This window comes from Myotis brandtii, unplaced genomic scaffold (assembly GCF_000412655.1).
Source record: "Myotis brandtii unplaced genomic scaffold, ASM41265v1 scaffold781, whole genome shotgun sequence".
NCBI lineage: Eukaryota > Metazoa > Chordata > Mammalia > Chiroptera > Vespertilionidae > Myotis > Myotis brandtii.
This window is the reverse complement of record NW_005371136.1, coordinates 319035-332737: the sequence shown is the minus strand read 5'-3', so window position 1 is coordinate 332737 and position 13703 is coordinate 319035. Positions and strand designations below refer to the sequence as shown.

Genomic DNA, 13703 nt, shown 5'->3' with positions numbered 1-13703 from the left:
TGCCTGGCTGCCGGCCGCCATCTTGGCTGACAGTTAATTTGCATATACTCTCTGATTAGCCAATGAAAAGGGTAGCGGTCGTACGCTAATTACCATGTTTCTCTTTTATTAGTGTAGATTCTAACTCACTCAACCTACCTAATTTTTAAATTACAAGGACATATAAAAATACTCAATGAGGCCCTGACCGGTTTGGCTCAGTGGATAGAGCGTCGGCCTAAGGACTCAAGGGTCCCAGGTTAGATTGCGGTTGGGGGCATGTACCTTGGTTGCGGGCACATCCCCAGTAGGGGGTGTGCAGGAGGCAGCTGATCGATGCTTCTCTCTCATCGATGTTTCTAACTCTCTGTCCCTCTCCCTTCCTCTCTGTAAAAAATCAATAAAATATATTTTTAAAAAAAAAATACTCAATGAGCAAAACAAATACACTGACAAAAATAGTAGTTTCATTCCATATTAAAGTCAATTAAAATGCCCTAGCTAGTGTGATGGAGTTGGTTGGAGCATCGTCCCATATACCATAAGGTGGCAGGTGCGATTCCTGGTCAGGACACATACCTGGGTTGCAGGGCACTTACGGAAGACAACTGATCAATGTTTCTCTCTCACATTGATGTTTCTCTCTCTAAAATCAATAAAAAGCATATCCTCAGGTGAGGGACAAAAAAAGTCAAGTAAAAAGATTTAGAAGCTGAGTATTTCCAGACTTTCCAGAAAGTAAAATTATTAGTACAGTAATCTATTCACTCAACACATACATAATGGCACTTTATTATATGCTTGGTGTTGTTTTAGGCACTGGGAGTATTGCAGTGGACAAAACAAAGTTACTACCTAATGAAGCTTTATTCTAGAAAAGGAAGACAATGAAACAAACAAGTAAATAATTTGGTATGGCTATAAGAGGGTCATTGCAGGGTAAGCAGAGAGAATGTGCAAAGGAAGGAGTTAGTATTTTTACATGACGTAACAGAAAGCCCTTACTAACATTTGAGCAAAGTTAAAGTACTTGATGCTACTGAACTGCACACTTAAAAAATGGTCATGATGGTAAATTTTATGTTATGTGTATTTTACCACTATTTCAGAAACGAACAAGAAGGAAAACAGTACAGGCCCTATGAGGATGTGTACATATATATCATGTAGGATCATGCAAGCCACTATTAAGTATTTTGGCTTTTTCTTAAAACACTAGAGGTCCAATGCACGAAATTCGTGCAAGAGTAGGCCTTCCTTCCCTGGCTGCCGGCACCGGCTTCCCTCTGGCACCCGGGACCCGGGCTTCCCTCGCAGCCCCAGCTTCATCCAGAAGGTCATCCAGAAGGACATCTGGTCTAATTAGCATATTACACTTTTATTATTATAAATAGGATATCCCATGCCTGGCCAATGTGTTCAGTGGTTGAGCGTCAACCTATGGATCAGGAGGTCACAGTTCAATTCCCCGTCAGGCAACATACCTGGGTTGCTGGCTCAATCCCCAGTAGGGGGGCATGCACGAGGCAGCCAATCAATGATTCTCTCATCACTGATGTTTCTATCCCTCTCTCGCTCTCCCTTCCTCTCTCTGAAATAAATAAAAACATATTTTTTTAAAAAATTTTAATATAGGGTGTCCCAAAAATATATGTACACACTTTTAACAGCTGACAAAGCAATTGATGTTTCTTTCTTTTCAGATTTAACCCATTGGAATTAATAATTATTCAAAGTGTGTATACATTTTTGGGGACACCCTGTACTAAGACACTGGATGATGGGGTTTTACTAATTTTTTATTTTGTTATTATGTGCTTTATTGAGGTACAATTCACATAACATAAAATTTACCACTTTAACCAATTTAATGTATATAATTTTCCAGTAGATGATTTTGACCAAGTAGCTTTTGAACAGGATCATACTGTCTGCTACACTGAGAAGAGACTGGGAGAACAAGAAAACATGGAGAACATTTAGCAGTTTTTACAGTAATTAAAGTGAGATGGATGCTAGCTGTGTCAATCAGGGTAGTTAGCAGTGGAGCTAGTGAGAATTAATCAAAATCTTCATATACTTTGAAGGAGAAGCTAACAGGATTTGCATGGTGTGAGAGAAAGACAGGAATCAAGAATAACTCCAAGTTTTTGTCAACTGAAGAACTGAGCTCCCACTTACTGAGATGGGAAAGACTATAGGACAAAAGACTGGGAATGGTTCTCAACCTTCTGGCCCTTTAAATACAGTTCCTCATGTTGTGACCCAACCAGAAAATTATTTTCGTTGCTACTTCATAACTGTACTGTTGCTACTGTTATGAATCGTAATGTAAATATCTGATATGCAGGATGGTCTTAGGTGACCCCTGTGAAAGGGTCGTTCAACCGCCAAAGGGGTCGCGACCCACAGGTTGAGAACCGCTGGTAAGGGAATCAGGGGTTTGTTTTGGACGTGGTAAGTTTGAAATGCCCACTAGACATCTAACTAGAGATGCAGTTGGGATACAGGAGTCTGGAATTCAAGGACTAGAGATAAAAATATGGGGGTCAACACCATATTAGGGGTTATTTAAAGCAATTAATAAGTTAAACACAGGTACAGAAACTACTTTTCCAAAGGTCTGTTGCCATTTAAATTAACAGATGAATTGTGTTCCATAACACAGACTATTTTCTTTCTCTAATTTAAGTTCTTTATTTACATGAAGTAGGTTTGTGTGGAAGGAAATATAGCCGACAAATCTAGGAATAAAAAACAAAACAACAATCAGGGAAAAAACAAAAAATTCGTGTTCTGATGCTGAATATAGACCTGGAGTTTATCACCCATGCAGGGCAAAATGAATGACATGGAAAGACTCAAAGGACAGCAATCTGTAACTCCTTTTATCCCTTCTAATAAAGAATAGAATACCCACTGGAGACATTCTCATATTAAGTTTTTAACAATGGACAAATAGATCTGTTACCTGACGATAATGAAAATAAAATACATTTAACCAAGAGTACAGTATGATGTTAGTAATCTGACATCAGTGGAAAATGACAGCTTCCACTGAGAAAAATTTCTAGATAACTCAAGTTTATCTATGTGCCGAATATCTTTCCATTTGAAACATTATTGATTTTTTTTCCTCTACCTTATCATCTTCTTGAGCTAGGCTCATCCTTATTAACATCTTAATCCTAAGAGGTCATACTGATGTGATAACCTCAATACTATTATATGTTACTAGAGGCCCAGTGCATGACATCGGTGCACTGGGTGGGAAGGGGTGTCTCTCAGCCCAGCCTGCGGCCTTTAGCAGTCTGGGAGCCCTCGGGGGGGTGTCTGGGGAGCAGGCCTAAGCCGCAGTCGGACATCCTTAGCGCTGTCGCAGAGGCGGGAAAGGCTCCCACCACCACCGCTGCACTCAACAGCCATCAGCCTGGCTTGTGGCTGAGCGACACTCCCCCTGTGGGAGCACAGTAATCACCAGGGGACAGCTCCTGTGTTGAGCTTCTGCCCCAACGGTCATTCCGGTCATTGGGTGGTAACGGATGCTTAGGTTTTTATATATATAGAAGATTGTGCCATTTTACACAGTCCGGGAGCCCCACGATCAATCGCCCCACAGAGGGAGGCTCCGCCCACCCACCGCAGCCCTCTGGTCAGTGGCCTGGGCCTCCCTCTTTGGGGCAACCCATCACAGAGCCCCCCCAACCGATCACCTCACCAGCCAGTGGCCTAGGCCTCCCTCTGTGGGGCGATCATGGGGCAACGGCAAGCCGCCCCCCCCCCCCCGCAACCAATCACATTACACCCGCCTTGGCTGGCCTGGTGCCAGTGCGTGTCATAGTGTGGTTGTCCGGACGATGGTTCTGCTGTTCGGCCGTTCAGTCGATTTGCGTAGTACGCTATTATTATTATTATAGATAGCTCCATCCTGCAGTGTGGTTATTTGGCCAATGATTCCTCCTTTCTCTACTATTACTTTATTATACCTATACATAATGCATACCAACAGCATTTACATTCTGGTCCTTAGTTGTAGTTGCCAGAAATCTGGCCTTCACAAAGCATACAACAAATTTACATTATACCTAGTACTTACAAACTTCATGGACTATTTAAACACCTCCAAACTTAAACAGAAAATAATCTTCTTGTTTATATAAGACAATGTCCTTAACTTTATAAGATGCATACTAAACTGAATAATAGGAGTACAACTTACTTTCAAATGGTTGGGGTAAGGGGGGTGTTGAGCATATTAGAGAGAGAAAGCAAATATGGCAAAAGATAATCATTAACAAATTGAAATGAAAGATGTACAAATGTTAATTGAACTATACATACTGCTAATCTTTCAAAAAGTGTAACATAGTGTATATCAAGCAAATGTCTATGTGTAAAACTAGTAGAATAATAACGATTGCACCTGTAAGATGGAGAAAATAGATTTAAAATTTTAGAAGAAACACCGGGGGAGGGGAGTAATGCAATACCAAAAGATCACCTACATACAAGAGTGGAATATGACCAGCAGGTGTAAGAAGTAGGAAAAAATGTAACCTAAGAGAGCTTAGATTTCTCCCTTTTTACAACTGAGAACAGTACAGTCGTCCCTCAGTATCCATAGGGATTGGTTCCAGGACCCCGCAAAAAAACAAAATCCACAGATGTTATATAAAATGGCACAGTATTTGCATATAACATATATCTGCATATAAGCTACAGAAGGGAATGGCTACACATCACTTCATTTGCATGGATTCAGCATAGTGCTTAGTACATGGCAAATTCAAGTTTTAGAACTTACTGAGATTTTCCCCCCGCTTAATATTTTCAATCTGCAGTTGGTTGAATTCGCAGATGCTAAACCTACAGATATACAGGGCCAACCATATTTTTATTTCCTGTAATTTTTCAATGTCACCATTTACTAACAGTAATCTGCCTTAAAAGAAAATTATTTTTCCTGATTACAAAAGTGATTATTATAAAGACATATACCTTACACCTCACCATCCAGAAATTTAGTAACTATCCTCAATTTTTTAAAAATGAATACATATGTAAATTTACCTATTACAAAACTGAAATGATATTGTGCATAAACGTTCGACTAGTATAAGGTACTTTCCCCGCTTGATTGTAAACATTTTCTAATGTCAAAAAACAAAAATACCTTGTACGAACTTGACTAACCAAAAGTCAAATGGCTCAAATACTATCAGTACAAAGAACCTAATTATGCTCTTGGTAAAATGATCCAATATTTCATACAATGACAGAATGTGACAATCTCATTATACTTTTTAAAGCATGAGATATGTTTCTAAGAGGTAGTATAGTGTTTAAGAGCATGAATTCTGGAGCAGGCTATTTTCAAATCCTGGCTTCCCCAATTAATAACTATATGACTTTTCTGACCTTGAATAAGTTACTGTCCCTGAACCTGCTCCCTTATTTGTAAAATAAGTATAACAGAACCTACCTTATAGAGATGTTGCAAAAATATTGAGTTAATACACAAAATGCCCTAAGAATAGTGCCTTGCACATAAGTGTCCTATAAGTACAAGCTATTTATGATTATTTTCCATATTCCATGGGTAGGTAGCATCTTACCTCCCAGGAACACTTGCAAACAAACTCCTGAATCCAAAACCTACAATCTTCATTCCAATCTAAATTAAAAGTAAAAATAGGGCAAAAACAGAATGAAAATCAAATTAACGTCAGGGAATAATACAATCAACAATTAGAGAATAGCTTCCTGATGATGGGTCAATGTCATCATCTTTGTGTGGAATACAAAATATTACTATATAACAAACTAGAGGCTCAGTGTACGAATCCTGGCCTGCGGGGACTGGCCTGAAACCGGCTCACTGACATCTCCCGAGGGGTCCCGGATTGCGAGAGGGCGCAGGCCAGGCCAGAGGGACCCCACCTGTGCATGGAGCCAGGACGGAACTGCGGGAGGGCTCCCGGTCGTGTCCAGCCCATCTCGCAAAGTCCTCATCAGCCAGAGCCCAACAGCAAGCTAACCTACCAGTCGGAGCATCTGCCCCCCTGGTGGTCAGTGCACGTCATAGCGACTGGTCGAATGGTCGAACAAACAGTTGGATACTTAGCATATTAGGCTTTTATTATATAGGATAAACTTAATTTTTTTCTCTATGTCAAAGAAAGTTGATTCTGCCCTAGCTGGTTTTGCTCAGTGGATAGAGCATCGACCTGCAGACTAAAGGGTCCCAGGTTCGATTCTGGTCAGGGGCACGTGCCCAGGTTGCAGGCTCCATCCCCAGAAGGGGGAGTGCAGGACGCAGCCTATCAATGCTTCTCTCTCATCATTGATGTTTCTATCTCTCTCCCTCTTCCTTTCTCTCTGAAATCAATAAAAATATTTTTTTTTAAATAGTTGATTCTACAATCTTAAGAATAGGAGAGAAAAATCTGTAAAAATGTTTGACATTATAGATCTTATTTACCGAAAAACTCAATTACAATAAATGAGAGGATGTGTAATAAGGCTGGCACATTTCCATTCCTCAGAAAAACTCCTTAAGATCAAGCCGTTTTCAACAGATGTTTCACTTGTATAATTTTAAAATTAGGTACCAAGAGCATTTTACCCCAACATAAAAGTGTATAGTATGGCTCAGTTGGTTAAGCATCATCCCGTGCACCAAAAGGTTGCCAGGTTGCCAGTTTGATTCCCAGTCAGAGTACATGCCTGGGTTGCCACCCAATCCTCGGTAGATGGCATGGCATGCAGGAGGCAGCCAAAGTTTCATTTTTCATATCAATGTTTCTCTCTCCTTCGCCCTTCCTCTTTCTCTAAAAATCAATTTTAAAAAATCTTTTACTGCACTTAGAAACACTACTTCTACAACATGACCTCAAACTTAAGCCACAGTATCCATTTCTTCATTAGAAACCAGTCAAGTCATTTTCTACAAGTGAATATCTATACCTAACAGTTACAAGGAAAAGTTCAAGATAAGAGGGTGTGTCTATAATTAAAAGCATATTTCAACACACCAACTTTTCAAGATAAGCTAGTCTCTAAGAAATAAAAATAAAGCTAACTGACTCAGAAGTGAAAGTAGTTTTTTTTATTATAAACTAAATCAATCACAAAGAACACAAAACATCAATGATTAAAACCTACTAAATGTGTTAAATTTCTACCATTGACTTATGATATACAACTTAAAAATCCAAAGGTGGAAATGTGTACATGATGTAGATGTCTATGCTAATTTGAAATGCCTTTATACCATTTCAAAAAAGTGTAGACACAAGTACAGACAGTAACCCATATAAAGGACTGTGACATTCACCCTGCCTAAGTACACACACACACACTCTGATCCAGCCATCCATCACCTTATCTACCCCAGACCCTGAATTTCATCCTAAACCCACTCTTATTACTTCATCCTTCTCCCATATTATATCCCAAACCATCTGCCTCTGCCTCCTTCCAGGAAATCTGGATGTGCAAATAAAACAATTCTGCCAAAGGTGTTACTGATAACTAGAGGCGCGATGCACAAAATTCGTGCAAGGGGCTTGGCCCTCACAGCCGCGGCTTCATCTGGAAGGTCGTTCGGCTGTCCAGTCTAATTAACATATTACGCTTTTATTATTATAGATAGACTAGAGGCCTGGTGCACGAAATTCATGTATGGGGGGTGGGGGTGGGGTCCCTCAGCCCAGCCTGCACCCTCTTCAATCCGGACCCCTCAGACATCCCTCTCTCAGTCCGGGACCACTGGCTCCTAACCACTCGCCTGCCTGCCTGCCTGCCTTCCTGCTCACCCCTAACCCCTCTGCCTGCCTGCCTGATTGCCCCTAACTGCTCTCCCCTGCCGGCCTGATCGCCCCTAACCGCCTCTGCCTTGGCCCCCGCTACCGTGGCTTTGTCCGGAAGGACATCTGGAAGACATCTGGTATATCCAGTCTAATTAGCATATTACCCTTTTATTAGTAGCATCCCTCCAATTGTGACAACCAAAACTTTCTCTAGACTACTTATGAATATTTTAGTGTCTGCTTTGGGTATATATTTTAACTACATGTTAATTTCTTTTTAAAATATATTTTTTTATTGATTTCAGAGGAAGGGAGAGGGAGAGAGAGAGATAGAAACATCAATGATAAGAGAGAATCATTGATCAACTGCCTCCTGCACGCTCCCTGCTGGGGATCGAGCCCACAACCCAGGCATGTGCCCTTGGCTGGAATCAAACCCGGGACCCTTCAGTCCGCAGGCCGATGCTCTATCCACTGAGCCAAAACCAGGTAGGGCAGCTACATGTTAATTTTTTACAGGACACAAAACTGCATAAATACTATGATGTAAATTCATAATAATAGGCATTTTAAAAGATTGAACGATTAATATTAAAATGTGATAAAATTGTGGAGAAAGAATTATGGATTTTCTTAAATTCTATTTTATGTTTGCTAATGATGTTCTGATACTTCAACTTCGTAAAATACATTTTATCCATCTATATTTTCTAACTAATAGATTGCAAGCTAAAGTAGGCCTGGAAACACCATAATTATAATAATATTTGTATAGCAGTTTACAGTCTCTTCAGCATCCCATTTAACTCTTAGGAAATGAGACAGCAAATTAATATCTCAACACGTAAGTGTAGGATTCTATCTGTATTCTTTTGAAAACAAAATCCAAAGTTTATAGCTCAAAATGTGTGTATATCTTTTGCCATCATCAATAGAAACAAAGATCAATGGAAAGAAATTCTGCTCCACAAATCCTTATATGTACGTTTATCTCAAGATCACATTCTTTGTCTCTGAAATAGAAGTTCACAATTCACATATAATCAAGAGTATCAAGCATATTCTTGAACTAAAGAGTATAATTCCAACTTAAGGACAGTAAATATACTATATATTTGTAAGTAAGAATACACTTACTTGTTAATATATTAAATCTAACTTCTCCCCTCCACTCCAAATTCACCAAACTTTTATCTCCCAACTATCTGGAGCAGTGCTTCCCAAATGACTAGTCACAGATTACTGAAAGGTTATACAAAGTTTTAGCCAATCCCCAACAAAAGTATAAGCGTGTAAGCAGGAAAAAATCCCAGACTCTAACACATATCCCAACCTATAACCTTCTATCTAAATTCAAAATCTTAGATATTTTCAACTTCAGATACTGAAATCCTCCAAGTTTTATTAAGCCATATCCTCCAGTGCAACAGCATACAAGATCTAAATTCAACAACTGAGTGAGCCCTCAATAAATTTTATCTTCACATTAAACATTTGCCAAATTTTACCAATTTTTCTTCCATGTCATTTGTTCTAAATTATAATCACTACCTAATGCAAGACTCAATCACCCAGTTCATCAAGCAGCTTATTTACTCCTTATTGTATAATATCCCAACTCCTCAACATGAACTCCAACCAACATTCCATAATACTCTACGTCGCAGTTACTATGATCTAAAATATGAATAATTAGAATCCTGGTTATCCTGGCCCAGTTAGCATTTCCTCTTATTTCCTGCCATGGACTCTCCATTCCAGGCAAGTAAACTTACAAGCATCTTATCAGACTATAAGCCATTCCCTTATATCTCTAAAAAGCTTTCCCCAACTGGCTGATGTCCCTCCAGCTTAATAAATCCTCATTTCAACTGCAATTACAATACATAAATAGAACTAAAACTATGTGGCTTCGTGACTCCTACTAGCTGCAGACATACAATAAACTCTGATGACTAAAGAGCATGTTCTCACTGTACATTCTCACATTCTTTAGTTGGAATTGTTGTAGCTTCAGAATAAATTCACCCAATATCAAAGGGAGTCTAAATTCCTGAGAACTGTTCCCAGTACTGCTATTTCCTGGAACCTAGCTAGGACAGAACTATCCCCACCAGTACTAAGGAAAAGCTTTCAAACTCCTGATAGCAATGTTACTACCCTCATAGGAATCTAACTAGTAAGACTATTAGTTTATCCATTTATCCTTAACATTGTTTCCTTTTCCCAATATAAAAATTGACAGCTAAACTAGACAGAATTACCACTACTGTATTTTTATTCAGAATAATCACTTTTTTTTTAAGTTGCTTGGAAGAATCACTAACAATCATTAAATAAGTCAAGTCCTCGTTTAAAATAATACACACACAAACAAAAAAACAACAGAAAAACCTGGGATTCTTTACCCAAGCATGCCGCATTGAGATGCCTATGTGAAAACAGATCAAATGCAAATCAATTCCTACAATTTTAGTGTCTGCCCTTGTGACTTGGGGCTCAGACTGGAAATTACTGTATGTTTTCTGTCCACAGCCTTTCATATCTATAATTTGTCTCCCCAATTAGTGGCCATATAGGCCCCTCACTGAAACTTCATGTTAGCAGCTATGTCCGCTTTCCTGCACCCAAACCTTTCCACACACACAAACTTCATCTTTGGTATTCCACATCTATCTATATATAAAAAAGGCTAATATGCAAAGTGTCCCCGCAGGAGTTCAACTGGGAGACCGGGAGTTCTATCACTCGCTATGACATGCACTGACCACCAGGGGGCAGCGCGGAATGAAGGAAGGCCCTGGCCAGTGGCCGGGATCCAGGGAAGGGAGGCCCCACCTGGCAGCTGGAAGGCCCCGATTGGCCCTGATCGCTGGCCAGGCCTACGGACCCTATCCATGCACGAATTTTGTGCACTGGGCCTTTAGTAGACTGTATTTTAAGCTAAACCATCCCAAAACTATACCTCCAACTTTGGCAAAATTTTTCTATTAGAACAGTGGTTCTCAACCTTCCTAATGCCGCGACCCTTTAATACAGTTCCGCATGCTGTGGTGACCCCCAACCATAAAATTATTTTCGTTGCTACTTCATAACGGTAATTTTGCTACTGTTATGAATCGTAATGTAAATATCTGATATGCAGGATGTATTTTCATTGTTACAAATTGAACATAATTAAAGCATAGTGATTAATCACAAAAACAATATGTAATTATATATGTGTTTTCCGATGGTCTTAGGCGACCCCTGTGAAAGGGTCATTCGACCCCCAAAGGGGTCGCGACCCACAGGTTGAGAACCGCTGTATTAGAATGTGATACAATTCAAAGACAGACTAGAAATTTAACTTTATTTTTTTTTAAAGTGTCTGTTTCTTTTTTTTTTTTAATATATTTTATTGATTTTCCACAGAGAGGAAGGGAGAGGGATAGAGAGCCAGAAACATCGATGAAAGAGAAACATCGATCAGCTGCCTCCTGCATACCCCCAACTGGGGATGTGCCCGCAACCAAGGTACATGCCCTTGACCGGAATCGAACCTGGGACCCTTCAGTCCGCAGGCCGACGCTCTAGCCACTGAGCCAAACCGGTGAGGGCTAGAAATTTAATTTTATACAAATCACAAAGTAACCAACCGTAACACACAACAGCTACTCACTGCAAACTAACAATAAAACACAGTATCAGCAACCTTTGTTGTCTACCTTTCACCTAATCTTTCCTTTAAATACAGAGAATACTTCTTAACTTACAACTTACATTCCTGTAGAGAATGTTACAACTGCACATCTTAGGGTATGTTTAATATCAATAATCTAATATATTAGATTCAGATCAGAGTACTTAAGATTCAAATCTAGGAAATGATCTACAGGCAACCAAATGATTGTGCACTTTATTTGCTGTGTCTTCCTGGTTATTTATCAATTTCTTCTCTCCATTCTACCTTGCCTCACTTAAACTAGCAAAACAATACATCATCATCCCAGTTGTTCAGAATGTAAGAATAGGGCAACCTCAATACTAAACTCTATAAAGCCAAAACATATACATTAAAAAACAAAAAAACTTGCCCTGACCGGTTTGGCTCAGTGGATACAGCATCGGCCTGCGGACTCAAGGGTCCCAGGTTTGATTCCAGTCAAGGGCATGTACCTTGGTTGCGGGCACATACCCAGTAGGCAGTGTGCAGGAGGCAGCTGATCAATGTTTCTCTCTCATCGATGTTTCTAACTCTCTATCCCTCTCCCTTCCTCTCTGTAAAAAATCAATAAAATACATTTAAAAAAAAACTTATCTAAAGCTCATGTATTCCACTTTACATACAAATGTGTCAAGCATGATTATTTATAGTTTCCCCATAGAAAATATATTAGAAACAAATTAAAAGGTGATATACTCAAGGTTTGCAAGAAAGCCAAGAAATCTAACCCAAAAGTTGGAAATACTATTAACACTAGCTAGAGGAATGAAAAACCATCACCAAGAATGCCCATTTCAATTGTTTCTGAAAAAATAAAAAATAGAAACTACAACAGAACCCAGAACAGCAGCAGCTGCGCTTATACTAAACCTCAATCATTTAAGAAAATATTAAATTCAGCCCATATTAAGGACACAGTAAATGTGTACATCTTAGGGAAATTTCCATAGAAAAAAATAAAACAGCCAAAATTTTGAGCCTGGTCCCAGACTTGTTATATGGGCATCTTCTCATATCTGAACCTGTCATCTCCCAACATTTTAAGAAAAATGTAACTTGTTGCATTTATTGCTTCATTTCAATTTTCTTAATTTCAAAAGCATAGTTTATATTTATAACCCATTCTTCAAAGAAAAAAAAGCCTTAGTTGGGTTTTGTTTTTTGCTTTTTGTTTGGTTGGTTTTGGGTTTTTTTTTTTTAATTGATTTGAGAAAGGAAGGGAGAGGGAGAGAGAGAAACATCAATGATGACAGAGATTCAATGATCGGCTGCCTCCTGCAAGCCCCACCCTGGGGATCGAGTCCACAACCTGGGCACATACCCTGACAGGGAATTGAACCATGACCTCCTGGTTCATAGGTCCACAGCTCAACCACTGACCCAAGCCCACAGGGCCCTACGTTAGTTTTTATTGATATGACCCTCAATCAATTTTCTAAGTCTTATCTCAGTAGGAAAAGAAATGGTTTATTATTTACTAGTATTTGCTCACTGAGATCAAGATATTTAGAAAAACTAACCATCATTCTTTAAGACCTTCAAATTGCTGGTATTATGAAAACAGGAATTTTAAATAACATCTGATAACCTAATGCTAGATAAAATTATATATGTCACAGTTTTTATTATATTTTTAAGACTATGAAAAAATAAATTACAAAAAAATAAACAGAGTGTCCCAAAAACATGTATACACACTTTAACAGCTGACAGTTCAATTGATGTTTCTTTCTTTTCAGCCACACTAAGCTTTCTTCTTTAAAAAAAAAAAATACACACACACACACACACACACACACACACTAGAGGCCCAGTGCACAAAATTTGTGCACTCGGGAAGGTGGGGGTCTCTCAGCCCGGCCTTCGCCCTCTCTCAGTCCAGGAGCCCTCGAGGTATGTCTGACTGCCGGCTCAGGGAGTGGACATAAGCTGGCAGTCAGACATCCTTAGCACTGCTGCGGAGGCGGGAGAGGTTCCTGCCACCACTACTGAGCTCGCCAGCCATGAGCCCAGCTTCTGGCTGTGCAGCACTCCCCCTGTGGGAATGCACTGACCACCAGGGGGCAGCTCCTGCATTGAGCGTCTGCCCCCTGGTGGTCAGTGCACATTATAACGAATAGTTGTTCCACCATTTGGTCGATTTGCATATTAGCCTTTTATTATATAGGACTAGAGGCCCGGTGCACAAAAAATTGTGCACTGGGGGG

At 39.6% G+C, this 13703-nt stretch overlaps 1 protein-coding gene across 5 annotated transcripts in view; it reads right to left on the bottom strand.

Moving 5' to 3' along the window:
• ADAM10 (ADAM metallopeptidase domain 10) overlaps positions 1–13703 on the bottom strand; it is a 165528-nt gene that overhangs the window by 145001 nt on the left and 6824 nt on the right. Inside the window, exon 1 of one of the 5 annotated variants that reach the window (XM_014530868.1) lies at positions 5462–5653. The exons of the other annotated variants lie outside the window; for them this stretch is intronic. The gene's annotated coding sequence lies outside the window, so the exon portion shown is untranslated. Of the gene's footprint in view, positions 1–5461; positions 5654–13703 lie in introns of those variants that run through there. 5 annotated transcript variants of the gene reach the window in all.